This window comes from Wolffia australiana, chromosome 2 (genome assembly GCF_029677425.1).
Source record: "Wolffia australiana isolate 7733 chromosome 2, ASM2967742v1".
NCBI classification, from domain to species: Eukaryota; Viridiplantae; Streptophyta; class Magnoliopsida; order Alismatales; family Araceae; genus Wolffia; species Wolffia australiana.
The window spans coordinates 4,138,739-4,156,731 of NC_135836.1; the positions used below are offsets into that span (position 1 = coordinate 4,138,739).

General features: G+C 41.3%; 1 long non-coding RNA gene across 1 annotated transcript; it reads left to right on the plus strand.

Annotated features, from left to right (window-relative positions):
* The first annotated feature begins 273 nt into the window (after positions 1–273).
* LOC144714904 (uncharacterized) lies at positions 274–1,828 on the plus strand. Its single transcript, XR_013584486.1, has 3 exons — positions 274–316; positions 923–1,009; positions 1,712–1,828. It is a non-coding gene; the product is annotated as an uncharacterized LOC144714904 (long non-coding RNA).
* Positions 1,829–17,993: the final 16,165 nt, after the last annotated feature.

A 17,993-nucleotide genomic window follows, 5' to 3' on the forward strand; every position in this document is an offset into this window, starting at 1 on the left:
GATCGCGTTCGCTGAGTAGCCTTATAGCTTCGGGATTCTGTTGGCCTCTCTCACTTGATCTGCACTCATCAGGTTGCAGTAGTGTTCGCCCATCCCGATACGGGTATTGGGTTACAGTACCGAGACGAATGCTGTATCAGATACTGGAAAGGAAATTTCTGATATCCATCTTTTCTGATATCGGATATCGATATCGGCAATCGATTGCTAAAGTAATGATATCCGATATCGATATCAGTTTCGATGTTGCTACAGTAGTGAAAATTTTGGCGCGTTGGCGGATGGCAGACGGTGCTGCATCGGCGGATGGCGTATGGTGGGTGTAACCTAATCCTCATCTTTTTCTTCTTCTGCTAATTCACTTTTTCTTCTTCTGCTAATTCTCATCTTCTTCTTCCGCTATTTCACATGGTCTTGTTCTTCCCCAATTTCTCATCTTCTTCTCCCGCAAATTCTCATCTTTTTCTTCTTCTGCTATTCACATCTTCTTCTTCTTTCGATAATTCTCATCTTCCTCTTCTTCCGCTAATTCACATCTTCTTCTTCTTCCCCAATTTCTCATCTTCTTCTTCTCCCGCTAATTCCGATCTTCTTCTTCTTCCGCTAATTCTCATCATCATCATCATCTTCTTCTTCTTCTTCTTCTTCTTCTTCTTCTTCTTCTTCTTCTTCTTCTTCTTCTTCTTCTTCTTCTTCTTCTTTGTTGTAATTCACGTGGGTTAAGTTCTTTATAAGTGAAATGTTGAAATTTCCATCATGATTGAAGTTTCTGCAATTTTTTGTCTTGTATCCAAGCGTAACATTTATCTGCAGTTTGAAGAAGTAGGCGACTGATAGGACTAGAATTATCTGGGCTTGCCAAGTTTCAAATTTTTAGGAATTAATCTTGTTTTAACCTGTTGCTGTTTCTTTCCCATGGTAGGCATCAATTGAAAATATACAGATCAGCGATGAACTTCAAGAGATAGTTGCACCAGCGATTCTGCCTCGGACAGTTCTTACTCTCCAGGTATTTTTTGTACCTTTATTTGACCAGAATTGCCTCTTCTTGGATTGTTTCTTGTCGATAAACTTCCTGTTCCTTTTTTAAAACTTAGGATCTTTAGTTATGGAGTGTACCAGCATAAGTACTCAGAAATATTGTCAGTCATTTGATCATACAAATGTAAATGAAATTTATAGTTGTCGTCTTCCTCTTTCTTCTTCTCTGTTCTTCTTCTCTTTTCTTCTCTCTTTTTCTTCTTCTCTTTTCTTATTACTTTCTCCTCTCCTGTTCTCATCTTCTTCCCTCCTCTCCACTCTTCAATCTTTTTTCCTCTCCTGTTCTCATCTTCTTCCCTCCTCTCCTATCCACTCAATCTTTTTTCCTATTCTCTTCTCATCTTCCTCTTTCTTCTTCTCTGTTCTTCATACTTCTTCTTCTTCTCTTTTATTCTCACTTTTTCTTCTTCTCTTGTCTTCTTACTTTCTCCTCTCCTCTTCTCATCTTCTTCCCTCCTCTCCTATCCACTCCTCAATCTTTTTTCCTATTCTCTTCTCATCTTCCTCTTTCTTCTTCTCTCTTCTTTTTTCTCTTTCTTCTTCTCTTGGATTCGGATGGTGAGGATGGCCAGGATGGGGTAGTTGCATCTTCTTGAGGTACACATCCCTTACATCAACGATCGTATAATGCATATTTTACATAAGCATCGTGTTTTATTGTTGTCTTTAGCAATGTAGGTGATGACCAAGTAAGTACAAACCATTGATGGAGCCGTGGGGAGAAATTCTATGACGAAGGGCGTATTTTGATGGTCAAACATTACAGAAGTTGCCAATTTTGTTGCAAAATTTTTGTGCTAAACTTCTTAACATTACATCTACTGATAACATCCACTCAAAAGTTATCATTACTTTGCATTTATTTTCAACTACATAAGGTAAAATATTATTTAATTATTTTTATTTAAGTGAAATTCAAAATAATAACTAACAATCCATGAATTTGCATAACATTCATAACTCTTTCATCTCCACTTAATCACACTTTAAAAACAAAGTTAATTGGTATTCCCCCACGTCATATGAGTTTAAAATTTCTTGAATATGAATTTATCCACAGCAGCTAGTGATTTTATGTGGTACGTACATAAAAGTTGTGTCTTCCAATTTTATTTTCAATAATTATAAGGGAAGAGAGAATTTTACCTATGACATAATTAGGATTTATAAAAACCTGCACAAATATCAGGACAAATCATTTCATATATCCCTCTTTGTTGCATATGTTCATAATGGATTATCGCTACAACTTGCATTGTAATATTGTTGTGTATATATGTTCCTCACTATTTTAAAACCCACTTACCCAGTCATAATTTATCTCAGTCTATATTTATCCAACTTATGCACATTTTATTACTCAATAGTAAGATTAAAATTTAGTAATATCCAAGTCACCACACCTGAAGCAGATATTCAATACACAAAAGTTAACGAATGTCTATAACTTATCCATTACTTAAATTAGATGCCCTCTCTCAAGTACTCTAGTCCAAAAACTCTAAGTTAATGTAATTTGAAAGTGACTTGATAGGGAAGTGATCCATGTATTTTTCCTATGTGTATTATGGGTCCGACTCATGTACAGTTAATGGAAGAATGCAAGCGCATTCGCCTTCATCCATCATCCATTTTCCGGTGACATAGCATGTGATCATTAATAATAATAGGGAATTGCATGTGATCATTAATAATAGAGTAGTATATAGGGAAATGTTTATGAATTTTTAGGCAAAGATTGAGAGAGCGTTAATGAAGTCCACTGGAATACCCCACAACATTAATAAACAAACACCACTGAGTGTTTGTTGTAATGTTTAAGAAAGAAGAGAGAAAAAAAGGATTTTATAAGGGATTCTATAAAGGATGTTCTGACTAGAGATTTTATTTTGGTCTCAAACTTTATGTATGTTATATTAGTGATTTTAGAAATTTTTTGGAGTATTTTCAGAAGTCGTTTGGTGGGAAAATTTTGAGAATAAATGCATTGAGGAAAGGTGTTTGATAGAATGCCTAAATGAAGAAGATGGAATTATATGTAGTTTTATAAGGAACAAGAGTTATTTTCATGGTATTTTATCTTAATATAAATATAGAATATGAATTTATCTTCCTAGATTTATTATATATTTTTATAGACTTTTAATTGGTTTAAATATATTTAAAACGATTTTTAAAAGATCAATTTTAGGATTTGCACCAAGATGTTTGTCAAAATGCCTGAACGAATTTTTGATTTTTGGCTTTTGCTCAAAATCGACTTATTTTGTTTTTGAGGAGATGGATTGAAGATGATTCCTCAATCTTTGATTAATATTCTACTAATATTACTTGTCTACCAACTAGAAAATTGAATGACTTACCGGATTCTGCAGCAGCTCGAGATTGCCAACAGCTCCAGACCCTGTTCCGGCCACATCATCCTTCAAGTAACTCTTCTCGTCTTCTCCATCTTCTACTCTTCTCCCTTGCTAATCCCCCTTCAGATCACAGCTCTGTCACCGCCGTTGATCGAGAGACCTGAGAGAAAAGAGATGAAGACGGAGGATCTTCTCCCTCGTCAAATTTATTTCGAAAGGTCAATTCAGAATTTTGGTGGCAAAAAATCATTTTTTGGCAATTTACAGCATTTTTATAGGTCAGGAACTGCTCCAATGACCTTCCTAACCGGTACGGGACAATTCTGATGCCATCTTTGGTGACGAATCGGTGGCGCCGGGATGAAGACTTCAGCAACAGAAACAGTGGCGGGAAGAAGAAGATGGTCAAGAATATTCTCGACTATCAAATCATCTGTAAGAGGGATCAACGGCTACGGTTAAATCATGGCCGCTTTAGCTCCAATGGACCCTGCATAGTCAGCTCCGCCACGTCAGCCTCGACTCTCTACATGCCCGCGTCTGATTTGTCCACATTGGCCTATGCGCTGAGATTTGCCTGAAAGTAGAAGAAAAGAAACGAGAATAGGAAGACAATCTTGACCGTTCAATCTTCGAAAAATTATCAACGGTCAAGATTATATCGTTGGTTTTAAGTAAGGCCCGTGATGTTGTGGGCTTGGGCTCGGGCTTTGCGAAGCCCACTAGATGTTTTTACACATGACTTGTATGTGTGTCCGGCCACACGCCCTGTGAAGGCTTATCAAGCGTGATCTGGTCTGGCCTGATCCTCAATGGAAAAAGAGTGTTTAACAAACCCCATATGGACTTTTTCAAAAGTCGCAACCAATATATAAATTTGGAAGCTGATAATCACCTGAGTTAAAACAATCATCATGGACTTACCTTGGGCATTGGAGCCGATAATCACTTGAGTTACATTGGAGCTGCTTTGAGGGGCCGGCCTTGGCTGCACTTGAGGGTGCCGCCTTCACTATGGCTGCGGGTGCAGCCTTTGCTGTGCGCCTTGGCGACTCCTGTGGAACCTTCTTTTTAAAAAAATATACATATTTATGTAATATTTTTTATATATGGCATTACAGCGGTTCGGAAAAAAATATCCGGATATCGATATCCAGATATCGATAACCGATCCGGTATCCGAGATCCATCTCGTCCCAACCAATATACATCTTCGATATCCGTCTACACCTAAAGGATGGATATCGCCCGATATTCGATATTTGATATTCAATACCAGACACCATCCCATTTTTTTCAGATATTGGATATCGTGACTGATATCGGATATCAGACGGATATTGGTCGCACAAATCCTAGGTAGCAGCATTGGGGCTCACCTCTCCTTGAGCGTCGCCAGTGGCAGGACTAGTCATGGTCAATTGGACTTTGGCAGATATGACCGTCGCAGCTGACTTCGTTCGGCCATTGCTCATGTGAATTTCTCCAGTCAGCCGAGGAGCCCCGCCATTTCCATGTTGTCAACGCAAACAGTATGAACGCATGCCTATAGCAAGTTCTCTGATTTACACCCTCCTTTGTCTCATGACCACGGCACTGCCATGACATCTGAGCACCAAAATTCTTGCTCGAGCTCCCCCATTGCCATTGTCTGTTTTTGTTGTCAGTAGTAGAAAGGTTACATCGCCAGAAGAGGAAGACTACAAGTCTGTGGAGATCTCCTAGGATGAACGGTGTAGATTACTGGACACCCGACCGAGTGCCCGACCAGCGGGACTAGCTAACACTGTTCTGGTCATCGCTAGTCAACCTCTATTGGAACCAGCCCTCAACGTCATTCTTCTTCGACATCCCCACTGACTCCAGGATGAAGACAATGCCCTCAGATTCCCCGATAGATCGTCATGCACTTCTGCCCATGCATCCACTAACGAATGAAGACATGGTCGACGCTATCCCCGGTCTCTTGGGCGATAGGAAACTCTCTGGTGCATGCCCTCTACTCCAGGTTGAGGGACTCACCCAGGCGAAGTGTCGATCTTCGTCTAGTCGCGGACGCGGCAGGTCTCATACTTCCTTCCCTTCTGTTTTACAGTATTATTACGTCTCTCAGTGCCGGTTTTTGACTGCTCCTCTGCCCCAAGAGGCTTTATACATAATATAGGATTAGCCACCACCTCGTGTTAGGGTCGTTCTTTGACAATGTCAGGTCTGTTTGTTCACGTCGATGGCACAGATGCTCTTGGATGACCACCGTCCCCCACTTCGTCTGCCTTCAAGCTAATCACATGGATCACTAGGAGCTTGGTCGTGCCATGACTCTCCCCCCCCCCCCGCCCCCGTGTCAGCACTAGCGTTACGCCTTGGATCGCCTGGATTCCAACATACTTCTCGTTGATTTTCAAACGTACGCATCATTACATCCGTTGCATCGCTTTTCACGTTTGTTCTCTATGGTGTATCACAAGTCGCTCGATCCCAACCATCGTGTTACATCATATTGGTATCACAGGTGATCATGCTAACATCCGCGCTTAGCACCGTCGGTTACACTTTTCTCGTTTCTGCCTTTTAAACTACACGCATCGCATATTTCAAAATTCATTGCACGCCCATACATATATATCTTGTCATCACATCATTCTAAATAGAAAACCTGAGAATACAACTTATATGGCCATAGGATGGTCCAAACGTGTGGCCACTTACGGTCTTCTGTAGATGGTACACGTCACGAGGAGGATTACGAATACAATCCTGATCTCCCGGATCTTCCCCTAGAAGATCCCATTCTTGCACTCCCTCAGGCGACCTTGCCTCACCTCAGCAAGGCCGAGGCGTCAACTCGAGCTAGAAGGGAATCCCCTCCGAGGTCCCCTACTTGCCCTAGCGGGCTGCCTATGAGAGCGCCCCCACCCCGGTCTGACAATTAGTGTTCGCCCGTCCCGATACTGGTACCAGATGGCGGTATCGGGACGGATGCTGTACCGGATACCGAAAAGGCAATTTCCGGTATCCGGTTTTTTTGATATCCGGATGTCGGATGTCGGATGCCGGATATCGGTACCGGATATTGGCTGCTACAGTGCCAATATCCGATACCGATATCCATCCCGATTCGGCATCCGTCTCCGTCTCAAGGGGACAGATGCCGGTATCGGATGTGGATATCAAAAACCGATATCCACATCGGATGTAAGCCATTTCCTAAGTTTCGTTAGGTTGACCATGTACTTCCTATTCAAATTTTTTGAATCGAAAATACATGGTCATTCGGTCAGAGGCTCCGAGCTTAGACGGCGGAGGACGGTGGAGGACGGCGGAGGACGGCAGAGGATGGCGGAGGACGGCGGAGGCGGACGGTGGCGACTGACAGCTGCAGCTACAGAGGTATGTCTTCTTACCTATTCTGATTTCTATACTGTTCTTTTGATTTTCTTGCGTTTCTTGTCTCTCAGATGTCTCTTTGTATTGATTTTGATTTTTCTTTCTTCGCTATTGATATTGAATTTATACCATGCCAAATGCATATTCAATTTCCCAGTCTAACTCACGCTCCTTATCTCGCATACTCTCTCATTCTTACTCTCATTTTTCTCTCGTTCACCCTCTCACTGACTTTGTCACCCTCCCTTCTCAAATTCCATTTCACTATAATTCTTCTTGTTATTCTCATCCTCTTCTCTCATTCCATCTCAAACTCTGTTTCAGTCTATCTTCTCCCTGGTTCCTTTTATCTCAATTAATTCTTTCTCTTGATTAAATCTTTAATTCTTTCTTTCAATTCTCTCCTACTCTCTGTTTCCTTTTATCTTTTTATCTTTATTTCTGAGTCTCTCCCAGTCTCTCTTACTCTCTTATTGTTTCTCTAAATCCTTCTCTCCTCTTTATCTCGTTCACCTTCTATCTCACCAGTCACCCCATCAATTTCCCAGTATTCTTCTTATTTACTTTCCTATTCTTCTTGTTTCTTCTCTTATGCCCATTAATTCATCTGTCTTCTTCTTTTGTTTCTCATCTTCCTCTTCTTTATTTACTTATTCTACCTTTTTAGTATGTTCTCTTCTCTCTTCCTCCTTTGTCTATTCTTTGTTTTTTTTTGTCTTCTTCCTCTTCTCTGTTTATTTTCTCTTCTTCTTTTTCTTCATTTACCTATTCTACGGTTTTATTCTCTTCTTTTTTCTCATCCTCGTTTTTCTCTTCTTCCTTTTCTTTAATCTCTTCCTCTACCCAACTCTTCCCTTCTTCCCCATATGCTTCTTCTTTTTTCTTCTCTTCTGGCTATTAATTTATCTGCTTCGTCTTCTTTTTCTCTTCTTCTTCTTCTTCTTTCATATTCTATATTTTTATTCTCTTCTTTTTTATCTTCTTCGTTTTATCTTCTTTTTTCTCTTTTCCTTGTTCTACAATTTCATATTCTACGTTATTTTCCCCTATTCTTTTCCCTCCCTCAATTTTTCTCTCCTTCTTCATCTTTAATCTCCTCCTCTACACCTTTCTTCCCTTCTTCCCCATATTCTTCTTCTACTTTCTTATCTTATGATTATTAATTTCTCTTCCTCTTCTTTTTTTCTCCTTTTATTCTTCTTTGATTTCCTACTCTACCGTTTTAGTCTCTTCTTTTTTTTCTTCCTCATTTTTCTCTTCTTCATTTTTCCCTCTTACTCTATCCCTTCTTCTTCATCTTCTTCGGTTTTTCTCTCTTTTCCTTCTTCTGTACTTTAATTTTCTACATTTTTTTCCCCTCTTCTTTTCTCTCCTTCAATTTTTCTCTCCTTCTTCTTCTTTAATCTCCTCCTCTACCGCTTTCTTCCTTTCTTCTCCACATTCTTCTTCTTCTTTTTTCTCTTTTCCTTCTTCTACAATTTCATATTCCACGCTCTTTTTGTCTTTTTTTTTATCCCCCTCGATTTTTCTCACCTTCTTCATCTTTAATCTCCTCCTCTACCCCTTTATCTTTTCCTCTTACTCTATCCCTTCTTCTTCATCTTCTTTGGTTTTCTTCCTCTTTTTTCCTCTTACGTTCTCTCCCCCCTCTTTAATTCTATTATTCTGCTTTCTTCTTCTCACCTCATTCTCATGCTCTCTGACTCAATAATTCTTGCTTGAATATATATCGTTCTTCCTTTACTTGTATATTCCATTCTCCTTTTTTCACTATCTATTAAATTGTCGTATTCATTGCACCCGTTACGTAATTCATAGCTTAAATCGCAGTTTGGCATCATGTGATGCCATTGTGTTGACTTTTTGCTTACAAAAATATGCCATCAGAAACATGAACCCACCCTGAGGCAATGACCCAGCCCAAGAAAGATCTGGGTTAGGAGCTATAGGCCCCAAACGTACGGAGGCGGGATCTTCTCGTGCCGTACAGAGTCAGCCTCGTTCGAATTGTTCAGTCATCATTGACTAGTTCGAACAGATGGAAGATGGATACTATACATGCTTACTGTGCCGGGAGTTGAACCCGCACAGTAAGAGGAAACCCATAAAGAGGCAAGCCGACAAAAGCACAAACGTATTTTGGCATCACTTCAAATCCTGCCATCCAGCTCGTCATGCGGAACTGAAGGGCGAAGCCCTTGAAGACCCTAGTCAGACACGCATCAGTGATAGAATGCAGAGCAAACAACAGAGAGAGCCTAGCCGACGGGGGCCGATTAGAGGGCACACTCCAGATGAGACGAAGAATTTCATTGCATGATTCGTATGCCTGACAGATTCACCCTGGAGCATTGTTGATAATGTCGCCTTCAAGGATATGTGGCGTTACGCGACGCTTATCGAGTTGGATCCTCCAAGTGCAAAGGTCATAAAGAGGAAGACCGTCCAAATGCACGGCCAAATGAAACGTGGTGTGAGGAAGCTCTAGGAGAGTGTGGGCCAAGTGTCACTCACCGTAGATGTGTGGACTGCGGAGAACGGGACTGGATTGCTAGGCATCACCGTCCACTGGGTGGACGACACATGGACGTACAGAGAGCAGGTACTTGCCATCTGAGAAATCGTCGGCAAGCACAATGGGGAGAACATGGCGTCCATTGTTCTCCAAGCACTAGATGATTTATGTCTGCGGACGAAGGTCAGAACTCAGCGTCTATCTCATTCTATTAGTTGAACTTGTGCCTTTAAATGTGTAACGTAATTATGCAGGTCTACGCCGTTACTACTCACAATGCCACGGCGAATAAGAGGATGTTGGCATTGATAACGAGAAAGTTGAAGAGCATAAACCTAACGTTTACCTCCAGGAGGCACGTCCATGTGTGGCACACATTCTGAATATTGTCGTGCAAGCGGCGTTAAAAAGCTTCGATATTCCTTCGGCCCAAGGTGTGGAACCCGAAGAGTGCGACGTGATGAGGACAGCAGAGCACTACGACAGCGACCACGATAATGATCTCGGTGATGTATACTCAGTGTTTGACGACAATGAGGGACCACGCAAGCCGTTATGTTTGGGTGATGCAGTTGCAAAGGTACGCACCCTATTGCAGAGTATTCGGAGCTCTACGCAATGGAGAGAACTCTATACACAGGCCTGTGAAGACGACCTCGAAGTCGGGGACTCCAACATGGACGTCTTAGACTGTCCAACCCGATGGAACAGCACGTGCACTATGTTGGCGGCCGCCGTGAAGAAGTGTGATGTACTTGACGAAGTCTCGACGGCTTTCGGCCAAAAGGCGACGTCGTCGAAGTTGTTGAAGGATGAGTGGGTGTTGGTAAAAGAGTTTTGTCACATCCTTGGCCGTTTCGCCGTATCAACTAATCATGTTTGCAAGACAGTGACGCTGGTGATCTGCGATGTCTTGTATCTCATAGACGGCCTCAAGGTTCACATGGAGGAAGTGGTCCAGCAAATCGAAGACGGGACATTCTTCACATCCATTTAACGCTTGCACGAAGGAGATCGTTCGTACATGGCGCAGGCGTGTAGAGCGATGCATTGCAAGCTTGCACAGTATGCTGAGATACTGTGGGCGAATGAGGCGATCACGGCCGTGGCATTGATGGATCCAATCCACAAAGGGGCAATGCTCCGCCTGGGCGTCCGAGACGCGACCATCGCATACGTACGGTCATGGACCGAGAGGGGTGGACCAAGAGGGGCCGTTGAGGAGGGGCAGCCAGGAGGTGAAGAGTTGGACGAATGGCTTAGCAGCACTATGCGGCACGTGCAACCGGCACCGATGACAACGAGGTCGGCCTCGGACGTGTTCAACCAATTCCTTGCAGAGACTGTGCCAAATGAGGGTGTGTTCACTCCATTATACTGGTGGGCCACGACGGGGTCGAAGCGTTTCCCCTTGCTTGCGGCCATTGCGAGGGACCCATTATCCGTATGTGCGACGAGCGCCCTTGCCGAGCGCATGTTCTCGATTGGCAATGCTATTGTCACGTACAAGCGATCCCGTCTGTCGCCAATAAGCATCGAAACACTAATCACCGTGAAGTGTTGGCTTCGTGCGGACAACAAACGGTGGTACAATGACATTGAGCTACATGATGATGCTGACGACGAAGAAGATGGTGTGGTCACATGTGCTCGAGGTACACATCACATAACTGAACTAGATGTTCTTATTTCTAAGTAATTATCGTTACTGATTTCTTATCGTCTGCAACGCAGGTGACGTGATGCAGGACGGACGTCGTCGATGTCCTGCGGCGGAGAGTGCTCATCTGTTCGTCCTTCTCGGGGACGATCATCTTGGACTGCACGTCCCGCTTTCGGGGGGATATCCCGCAAAGATACTTTCATGCGCGGGGTCCTCAATTCGTTGGGGCCGATGGGTGTCTCTATCTTCACGTGGTTGGCGCTCCACGGATAGTCGTCGAGGCACTGGTGGGCCCGACTACCGGTGGGTGGGGCTATTCAGCCAGCCAGATGACGAAGACGGCGGTGAATAGTGCAGCGGCGACAGACGTCGCTGTGTTGGTACTCGCGACGACGGCAGTTGGGCGACCTTGAAAGGAAGCGGCGGGCACCAGTCGGAGGCAACAACAGGCGACGGCCGGAGGCGGCGGTCGGAGGCGACGGGGCTAGCGCGGGTAGTGGTGGCAATGACTGTCACGTGCGGTGGCGGCGGAGGCGAGCGACGGCCGCGGCAGCGTCAAACGGCGACGTCGACGAGCAGTGGCGGCGGCAAGCGGCAGCGGCGGCGTACGGCGAGCGGCAAGCGACGTCGGTGGCAGCCGGTGATGGCGGCGGCGGCGGCCGACAGTGGCGGCGGCGGTCGGAAGGGATGGCAGCGGCCGGAGGCGGCGGCAGCCGGAGGGGGGGGCAGCCGGTGACGGCGGCGGCGGCGGCCGGAGTGGACCACGAACTGGGCCATGGTCCAGCGGCGGTTTGGGCTGCGGGCGAAAGCGGCGTGGGCGGCGGTTTTGGGCTGTGGTCCATGGCGGCTTGGCCCAGTAGGCTTACCAGGCCCGTGGCGGCCCAATAAGGGACTTAGGACTGATGTCACGGTGTCTCGAGAATCGTGCCCAGAGGCCAAAGGAAACAGCGCCTCGGGCGCGGGAGACGGCACCTCGGGGAGCGGCTTCGGCGGTTGGGTCTGATGGGCCAGGCCGGCTGGCGCCGGCACAATAGGTCGATTGGCCCATTGGACCGGTCGGCCGAGCCAGGGCGCACGGCGGCGCGGCATGAGCTCGGCGGCTCAGGCCGGGCGCGGTGTCGGCGTCCACGGCCGGAGGGGCAGCGCGGGGCACGGTGGCGGGGGCGCGGTGGCGCAGGGCGCGGCGGGGCTTGGCGCGGCGGGGCTTGGGGCGCCGCGGCACGGAGCGCAGCGGCGCGTGGCGAGGCGGCGCGGGAGGCGCTAGCGACGGGGAGGGGCAGCGACGCGGCCAAGAGCACGCGCGCGGGGCGTCGGCGCAGGAGTTGCGAAAGGCGGCGGCGGGGCACGGAGCGGTGCAGTGGAGCGTGAGGCGGCCGCGCAGGGTGACGGCATCACGACTCGGCGGCGCAGGTGCGGAGGCGGCCGCGCAGGGCGGCGGTTACGCAGGGCGGGCACGGTGGCGGCCGCTCAGGCGGCAGCTACGCGGCTCGAGCGCGGTGGCAGCCGCGCGCGGCGGGCGCAGAGACGACCGCCTGGGGCGTCGGCCGCGCGGTTCGAGCACGGTGGCGGTCGCCGGGGGCGGCGGCTACCCAGCTCGAGCATCACGGGCGCGGGCGCGGGCACGGTGGCGGCCGCGCAGGGCGACGGCTACGCGGCGCGGCGGCGGTCGCGCAGAGCAGCGGCGACGCGGATGGGCGGCGGCGCGGCCAGGGGCATGCGCGCAGGCAGTGCTGCGAGGAGCAGGCCGTGGCAACGCCACCGGCAGCGGCGTCGCCGCCTTGCTCTACTTCTCTCAAACTCTAGTGTTCCAAAAATTATTATCTTCTCAAAAAAAAGATGGGTCTTGTTCTTCTATTACATAGGGGCCCTTTTTATAGGAACCATGAGAAAAAACCAGGGGGAAACCCTAACCAAAAAGATGAAAATTTAACTAAACCTAAGGAAAAAAAAATGTAGATAGCTTGAGGGCTTCGCCATCATGATGATCAAGTGAGCACAAATCTCTGACAGAGCCGTTCGGACTACATTTGTTTGACAGAGCCACAGTCATAGCAGACATATGAATTTTGCTACAAATGTCGAATTAACGGAGTGTACGGAATCCTTTGAATTTATTTAAATTTTGATACATTTTTCGAAAATTCCATTGAATATCCCTAAATTGCTACGCCGATTCAAATGAATCCATAATATCAAATTTTATATCAATTTAAATAGACACTTTCAGTTCTTATTAGTTGTTAGGTCATTAAATTTATTATTCCATTTCTTAACTATATAACGCAATTTAGTTTTCTTAAAATAAAAATATATTAATTTCTTAATAACATTAGTTGTTATGTAAGATTAAATTTATTGTTATTGCTATTTACTATATTAGCAACTTTATTTCCTTAAAATGACAATATATTAATTACAGAATAACATTAGTTGTTAGGTCATATTAAATTTATTATTCTGTTTATTAACTACATAACGCAATTTTGTTTTCTTAAAAGAACAATATAGTAATTTCTTAATAACATTAGTTGTTATGTAAGATTAAATTTATTGTTATTGCTATTTACTATACTAGCAAGTTTATTTATTTAAAATGACAATATATTAATTACCGAATAACATTAGTTGTTAGGACATATTAAATTTATTATTCCATTTATTAACTACATAACGCAATTTTGTTTTCTTAAAATAACAATATATTAATTTCTTAATAACATTAGTTGTTATGAAAGATTAAATTTATTGTTACTGCTATTTACTATATTACGCAACTTTATTTCCTTAAAATGACAATATATTAATTACCGAATAAATTTATTATTGCGTTTATAAACTACATAACGCAATTCTGTTTTCTTAAAATAGCAATATATTAATTTCTTAATAATATTAGTTGTTATGAAAGATTAAATTTATTGTTATGGTTATTTATTATATTAGCAAGTTTTTTTCAATAAAATGTCAATATATTAATTACTGAATAACCTTAGTTGTTAGGTCATATTAAATTTATAATTCCGTTTATTAACTACATAACGCAATTTTGTTTTCTTAAAAGAACAATATAGTAATTTCTTAATAACATTAGTTGTTATGTAAGATTAAATTTATTGTTATTGCTATTTACTATACTAGCAAGTTTATTTATTTAAAATGACAATATATTAATTACCGAATAACATTAGTTGTTAGGACATATTAAATTTATTATTCCATTTATTAACTACATAACGCAATTTTGTTTTCTTAAAATAACAATATATTAATTTCTTAATAACATTAGTTGTTATGAAATATTAAATTTATTGTTACTGCTATTTACTATATTACGCAACTTTATTTCCTTAAAATGACAATATATTAATTACCGAATAAATTTATTATTGCGTTTATAAACTACATAACGCAATTCTGTTTTCTTAAAATAGCAATATATTAATTTCTTAATAATATTAGTTGTTATGAAAGATTAAATTTATTGTTATGGTTATTTATTATATTAGCAAGTTTTTTTCAATAAAATGTCAATATATTAATTACTGAATAACCTTAGTTGTTAGGTCATATTAAATTTATAATTCCGTTTATTAACTACATAACGCAATTTTGTTTTCTTAAAAGAACAATATAGTAATTTCTTAATAACATTAGTTGTTATGTAAGATTAAATTTATTGTTATTGCTATTTACTATACTAGCAAGTTTATTTATTTAAAATGACAATATATTAATTACCGAATAACATTAGTTGTTAGGACATATTAAATTTATTATTCCATTTATTAACTACATAACGCAATTTTGTTTTCTTAAAAGAACAATATATTAATTTCTTAATAACATTAGTTGTTATGTAAGATTAAATTTATTGTTATTGCTATTTACTATATTAGCAAGTTTATTTCCTTAAAATGACAATATATTAATTACCCAATAACATTAGTTTTTAGGACATACTAAATTTATTATTCCGTTTATTAACTACATAACGCAATTTTGTTTTCTTAAAATAACAATATATTAATTTCTTAATAACATTAGTTGTTATGAAAGATTAAATTTATTGTTACTGCTATTTAGTATATTACGCAACTTTATTTCCTTAAAATGACAATATATTAATTACCGAATAACCTTAGTTTTTAGGTCATATTAAATTTATTATTCCGTTTATTAACTACATAATGCAATTTTGTTTTCTTAAAATAACAATATATTAATTTCTTAATAACATTAATTGTTATGTAAGATTAAATTTATTGTTATTTTTATTTACTATATTACGAACTTTATTTTCTTAAAACGACAATATATTAATTACCTAATAACATGAGTTGTTAGGTCATATTAAATATATTATTCCGTTTATTAACTATATAACGCAATTTTGTTTTCTTAAAAGAACAATATATTAATTTCTTAATAACATTCGTTGTCATGTAAGATGAAATTTATTGTTATTGTTATTTACTATATTACCAACTTTCTTTCCTTAAGATGACAATATATTAATTACCGAATAACATGAGTTGTTAGGTCATATTAAATTTATTATTCCGTTTATTAACTACATAACGTAATTTTGTTTTCTTAAAAGAACAATATATTAATTTCTTAATAACATTAGTTGTTATGTAAGATTAAATTTATTGTTATTGCTATTTACCATAATACGCAACTTTATTTCCTTAACATGACAATATATTAATTACCGAATAACATTAGTTGTTAGGTCATATTAAATTTATTATTCTGTTTATTAACTACATAACGCAATTTTGTTTTCTTAAAAGAACAATATATTAATTTCTTAATAACATTAGTTTTTATGTAAGATTAAATTTATTGTTATTGCTATTTACTATATTACCAACTTTATTTCCTTAAAATGACAATATATTAATTACAGAATAACATTAGTTGTTAGGTCATATTAAATTTATTATTCCGTTTATTAACCACATAACGCAATTTGGTTTTCTTAAAATAACAATATATTAATTTCTTAATAACATTAGTTGTTATGAAAGATTAAATTTATTGTTATGGTTATTTACTATATTAGCAAGTTTTTTTCAATAAAATGTCAATATATTAATTACTGAATAACCTTAGTTGTTAGGTCATATTAAATTTATTATTCCGTTTATTAACTACATAACGCAATTTTGTTTTCTTAAAATAACAATATACTAATTTCTTAATAACATTAGTTGTTATGTAAGATTAAATTTATTATTATTGTTATTTACTATATTAGTAACTTTATTTCCTTAAAATGACAATATATTAATTATAGAATAACATTAGTTGTTAGGTCATATTAAATTTATTATTCCATTTATTAACTACATAACGCAATTTTGTTTTCTTAAAATAACAATATATTAATTTCTTAATAACATTAGTTGTTATGTAAGATTAAATTTATTGGTATTGCTATTTACTATATTAGCAAGTTTATTTCCTTAAAATGACAATATATTAATTACCGAATAACATTAGTTTTTAGGACATATTAAATTTATAATTCCGTTTATTAACTACATAACGCAATTTTGTTTTCTTAAAATAACAATATATTAATTTCTTAATAACATTAGTTCTTAGGTCATATTAAATTTATTATTTCATTTATTAACTATATGACGCAATTTTGTTTTCTCCAAATAACAATATACTAATTTTTCAATAACATTAGATGTTATGTAATATTAAATTTATTGTTATTTTTATTAACTATATTACGCAACTCTACCTTAGTTATCATGATATTTTAAAATTATATGAGGTTTTATTTTTGGGCGGCGAGCTGGCAAAGATGAGAACTAACTGGAAGATGGCTGGGGAGAATATAAAGTCTCAAGGAAATTAGAATTTTCCCATATGGGATTGCAGACGACTGAAAAAAAATTGCCGGATATCGGTTTTCGATATCCAGATATCGAAGACCGATATCCGGATATCGAAAACTGATATCCGGCGCCTGATATCTACCTCATCCCTCCCCCTCCGATATCCTGTGCCGATATCCGTCTAACCATTGATAGACGGATATCGCCCGATATCCAAAATCCGATATCCGGAACCGTCCCATTTTTTTCCGGATATCAGATATCTGTTGTCCGATATCGGGACGGCAAACACTACTGACAATCGAGGACAGGCCGCACTATCATCGGCACCCACGCCGGCACCAGATCCCCACCTCACTCCATCACAAGACGACAATTTTGTTCAACATCCTAGGAAGGGGCCAGTCAGAGATAGCTCGGAGTCCCCACCACTCCTCACAATGCCACCTTGACAGTTCGAGCAGCCTACGCGTCCCTATCAGCCACGTCAGACGCCATGGGGACAACCGCCGTGATGACAACTACCAACCAGCCGATACAACCCACCACGATGCAATGAAGACCGTTATTACTACTAGGACCGGCCATAGTACTACTCAAAATCGAGGTTCCCGCCATGCGAGGAAGCATTTGCCACTGTCAAATATCACTCGAGAGGATCCCGCCACGACTGTCAAGGCTGACCTTACGAGCCAGCCCCTCCGTCGCATCCAACCTGTGACATTTACGTCCCACCTTATGCACGGGGCCAGCCACCGCCACACGAGGAGCCGTACTACCCGCCAGCCCTTCAGGTGACTCTGGCACCGTACGGGCCAGGGCCGAATCATGCGCCACCGCACTATCCACAAGATTACTACGGGGTGCCTCGCGCACCCTTAGCACCACCTCATCCAATTGCATTGGCACCAACATACGCACCTCACCACCCGTATACCATCCTGGCGCCAACCGCTACACCGCCAGCCGCGACTGCGTCCTTTGCACAATACGCGCCCCCGACCTAGTATGTGGAACTCAGCCGGCGCCGCCCGCGCGAAGAGCCGTAGACATGCCGCCTCAACCACATGCACCACAGGATTATTACCCCGCTTCTTGGGTTCCAGCTCCTGCACCGACACCGGAGCCCCAAGACCCCTATGAGCCATAGGACGTCCGGCAATGTCAGC